At 38.5% G+C, this 5,338-nt stretch overlaps 1 long non-coding RNA gene across 1 annotated transcript; it reads right to left on the bottom strand.

Moving 5' to 3' along the window:
- Positions 1–4,089: 4,089 nt before the first annotated feature.
- On the bottom strand, positions 4,090–5,100 carry LOC128285416 (uncharacterized). The gene is made up of 2 exons (XR_008275908.1): positions 5,029–5,100; positions 4,090–4,258 (listed from the first exon to the last, which is right to left on the bottom strand). It is a non-coding gene; the product is annotated as an uncharacterized LOC128285416 (long non-coding RNA).
- Between the last annotated feature and the right edge of the window lie 238 nt (positions 5,101–5,338).

The raw sequence follows: 5,338 nt of genomic DNA, 5'->3' as shown, positions 1-5,338 counted from the left end.
ACACATTTCTGAGCCAGCATCGACGATATTACAGCTGGCAACCTATTCAAGTTAGTAGACTCGACTAGGATTGTCTCGTTATTTACACACCTCAAATCGATGGTTTTTATTTTGCAATTTACAATTGCAACATGTGCGGTCAACCAATCCATATCGAGGATAACATCAAATTTTTCAAACGGTAAAAGCATCAAATCGGCCGGAAAACAGGAACCTCGGATTACTAGGGGACATTTCGTGCACACTTTGTCGACAAGCACATAACGACCCAATGGATTGGACACCCGAATTACAAACTCAGTAGACTCAACAGGTAGAGTCTTACTGGATGCTAAGGTTTCACATATATAAGAATGAGTAGAACCAGGGCCAATCAAAGCAATCACATTAGTATCAAAGATAGTAAAAGTACCGGTAATAACATCTGGCGAGGAAGCATCCTCGCGTGCGCGTATAGCGTAAGCTCTAGCAGGAGCACGAGCCTCGGATCTGGTTGTAGCATCTCTAGATCCTCTCTGACCACCACTAGCATTGCCCGTATTCCTAGATGGTCTACCCCGAGCAGTAGAAGCACTCGGTTTCCCATTCTGATTTACATTCTGTTCAGACAACCTCAGGCAATCTTTAATAAAGTGGTCAACAGATCTGCACTTGTAACAGGAGCGGTCATGGAATCTACAACTCCCCGAATGCCATTTACCACAATACTGACACTCTGTTCTGTCTCGACGATCATTTCCAACACTGGCGACCGAAGTGACTCGTGCACTCACAGGGGGTCGATCGCGATCTCGTCTAGAAAAGCCCGAAGTGTCTCTAGATCGGCCTAGATCATCTCTAAATTTCTTTGATGACTGTTGAAAGGGCCTCCCCGAAGACCTCTTGCGAAACTCCTTTGCTCCCATATCAACTTTTCTTTTCTCCATACTGAGCTCATCGGCTTTGCAAGCTCGCTCGACAAGTACCACAAATTCTCGGATTTCCAAAATGCCAACATATAGCTTTATATCATCATTCAGTCCATCCTCGAAACGTTTACACATTACGGCTTCTGAGGAAATGAATTCTCGAGCGTACTGGCTAAGCCTTACAAACTTTCGTTCATAGTCGATAACCGACATGAAACCTTGTTTGAGTTCAAGAAATTCTTTCCGTTTTTGGTCAATGAATCTCTGACTGATATACTTCTTTCGAAACTCGGTTTGGAAGAACTCCCAAGTTACTTGCTTTCTGGGCACAACAGAAGTCAACGTATTCCACCAATAGTAGGCAGAATCACGTAGCAAGGAGATAGTACACTTTAGGCACTCATCAGGTGTGCAAGATAGCTCATCGAGTACCCGGATAGTGTTGTCCAACCAAAATTCAGCTTGCTCGGCATCATCGCTGTCCGTAGCATTAAATTCAGTAGCCCCGTGTTTTCGGATTCTGTCAACTGGGGGCTTACTTGACCTTATTTGGTCGGTTGCCGGAGGTATTGTAGGTGCGGGGGTGGTATTAGTCGAGAATGGAGGTTGTGGAACAGCCGTATTAGTTCCAATGTATTGGTTAAACCAATCATTCATTACGCTATAAAAAGCTTGCCTAGCCCCATCATTCGGATTGCTAGCAATAGGTTGAGAGTCCGCCGGCGCTGTCCCTTGTGTGGGAGCAGGCGCTACACTCCGCTCGGTCGGGATCGGGATCCATTACTATAAATAAACACATTTGCAAATGTCAGAAATCACCACACTATCAAATAATCACAAAATGGCATGTATAGCTAGACCCAAACGTATTACGGTAGTCCTAGAATTGACTAAACCGTAGCTCTGATACCAATAAAATTGTAACACCCCGTACCTGAGACCGTTGCCGGAGTCGGACACGAGGGGTTAGCAAACTTAATTCACTTATTCACAGTCCATTTTAAAAATTTCCAGACAAGCTGGCTAACTGTGTCACTGACACCTTAAAAATCATATCTTGAGTTACAAAACTCGAAAATCAGTTTCGTAAATTTTCCCTGAGACTAGACTCATATATCCATCTACAAAGTTTTTTCTAGAATTTTTGGTTTGGCAAATTAGTACAGTTTATTAGTTAAATTCTCCCCTGTTACAGGGTTTGACTGCTCTGACCTTCTTGCATTACGACTTATATATCTCCCCGTACAGGGATTCAATACTTATTCCGTTTATTACTATTGAAACTAGACTCAAAAAGGAATCTATACATATATGGAATGACTTCTAATTATCTCTGGTTAATATATAATGAATTTCCAAAGTCAGATCAGGGGATCCAAAAATCGCTCTGGCCCTGTTCCACGGAAACTTACATATCCCTTAAAATACAACTCATATGATCATTTTGTTTCTTCCATATGAAAGTAGATTCATCAAGATTCAATTACATAATTTATTCACTATTTAATTACATTCCCACTATTTTTAGTAATTTTTCAAACTTACGCCACTGCTGCTGTCAGCATCTGCCTTCAAGGTAGACTTTACCTATTTCATAGTTTCCATGATTCAACTAGCCCTTTAGCATATATAGCAAAAATTATGATCATGATTAACCATTCCGATGGCCAATCATTGCCAAGCATATCCACACCTCTCAATAACCATATACATACAAAATGATTATAACACTATGCTTAAAATATATAAGCCATTTTCGCATGGCTATCCAAATATATACAACACCAAAGTACTTGACTAATAACACAAGGGCAGTCCTATACATGCCATTTTCAGAGTTCAACCAAAAGTGTACCAAAAGGGGCTTTGATAGTGTGGACGACTTCGACTTCGACAATCCCGAGTCTGATAGCTGACGAACCAAAATCTATAAAACAGAGATTAAAAGAAACGGAGTAAGCATTAAATGCTTAGTAAGTTTTGAGCCATGAAATTAGACACAACTAAAGTGTAGCATTCATATGGCTAAACGGATAATTTCATATGCACAAATTCTCAATATCATACTTACTTCACATTACCAACCCTTATATTCATACACAAAGATCAACTTAGCCAAAGGCGGTAGCTCATTTATCGATCGAAATAATACTATTTGTAAGGGATCAACTAATTCAATGCATATACGAAACATAACTCATCGCTGGGATTTCACGAGCGTATTAATTGAAACTATTACAGCAAGGTCGCTCATTCCCAAGCCAAGTACCTTCGGGATTTAACCGGATATAGCTACTCGCTCGAATGCCTTCGGGACATAGCCCGGATATAGTAACTCGCACAAATGCCTTCGGGACTTAGCCCAGATATAGTAACTCGCACAAATGCGTTCGGGACTTAGCCCAGATATAGTATGTAACACCCCATACCCGAGACCGTTTCCGGAGTCGAACACGAGATGTTAACGGACTTAATTCATTAATTAAACAGCTCATACAATTCATTTTAAAATTTCCAGACAAGCTGGCTAACTGCATCACAGTCGCTTTAAAAATAATATCTCGAGTTACGAAACTCGAAATCCAATTACGTAAATTTTTCCTGAAACTAGACTCATATATATATCTACTAATTTTTTCTAGAATTTTGGTTGGGCCAATTAGTACAGTTTATTAGTTAAAGTCTCCCTGTTTCAGGGTTCAACTACTCGACCTCAGTGTATTACGAATCAGATATCTCCTGTACAGAGCTTCAATGACTATTCCGTTTATCTCTAATAAAACTAGACTCAATAAGGAATCTGTAAATATAAATCATGACTTCTAATTATCTTTGTAAAATTTATGGTGAATTTCCAAAGTCAGAACAGAGATCCAGAAATCGCTCTGGCCCTGTTTCACAAAAATTTAAACATCTCATAAAATATAGCTCATATACCTGTTTTGCTTATTCCATATGAAAATAGACTCATCAAACTTCGATTCCATAATGTATTCATTATTTAATTCCATTTCTACTATTTTTAGTGATTTTTCAAATTCATGTCACTGCTGTTGTCTGAATCTATTTTATGGTAAATTTTACCTATTTCATGCTTTCCATGGATTAGCTAGCAATTTGACATACATAATACCAAATATGATCATGATTAGCCATTCCAATAGCTAATCATTACCAAGCATTTCTATTTCCATACCACTCAATAACCATATCATAAGACCATATATACAAAATGATTATAATGCTATACATGCCATACTCAAAATATACAAGCCATTATGCCAAGATGGTATACGGATAGTGTGAGCGTGCCTCCGACCGTTTTCGATTTCCGAGCTGGCTTGTCAACACTACAAGGAATGAAAAGGAGGGAGTAAGCATAAATGCTTAGTAAGCTCACATGCAAATAGCAAGTAACATAACCATATAAGCAAACATAAAACATCATTTGCATAATCATCACCAAGACATTCATATCACCTTTTCATTTATCATCTTACCATATTGTTGTTATATCGAGTTTTCAACCCGAGGGTTAAGTACATACCTGTTCAAAGTATCCATTTCACAACACTTACCAATACGTCCCTTTCATCTTGAGTATTCCTCCATTTGAGTAGAACTTTACCCGTTGAACACATCGGAATATAATTCGGATACATGGATAACTTGCACATAAGTGCCACATATTCAATCAAGCAATCATGTAACCCGCCCATAAGCGAACTCGGACTCAACTCAACGAGCTCGGGCGTTCGCATCCATAAGTGAACTCGGACTCAACTCAACGAGTTCGGATGCCCAAATACATCTCACGAACTCAGACTCAACTCAACGAGTTCGGACATTCGCATCCATAAGTGAACTCGGACTTGTATCCTAATCCATTCCTGAGGTTCAACGGGACCTTTTTCCCAATCATGTGTCTCAACCATCTTCTACGGAATGCCGATACCGATACTCGGTAGTATTTCACATTTTCCAAGTATATCACATAATTTGACATATTATCAAACAATTATCACAAGTATAATATTTCATAATAATTATCATATCATTTAAAAAACATTAAAACATTTAAAATAATAACTATGTTACCAACATTTACATATGAACTTACCTCGTATGCGAAAATGGCTATTTTTACCATTTCGTCCACAACTTGGTATTTTCCCCATTTTAGCCCGAATTTCAGTTTTCCTTGCTCTATCATTTAAAATATAGTCTAATTAGGACTCACATTATTCAAATTGACCCAAAATCATATTTTGGAAAAATTACAATTTTGCCCTAAACTTTTGCATATTTACACTTTTGCCCCAAAGCTCGTAAATTAAAATTCAGCCTATTTTCTTATGTTTTATGACATGCTGATCATTTTTCCTTCTATGGCAACATCAAATTCTCACTCTAACATGTACTTATGACTA

This window comes from Gossypium arboreum, chromosome 2, assembly GCF_025698485.1.
Source record: "Gossypium arboreum isolate Shixiya-1 chromosome 2, ASM2569848v2, whole genome shotgun sequence".
Taxonomy (NCBI): domain Eukaryota; kingdom Viridiplantae; phylum Streptophyta; class Magnoliopsida; order Malvales; family Malvaceae; genus Gossypium; species Gossypium arboreum.
This window is presented reverse-complemented; position numbering and strand designations above follow the sequence as displayed.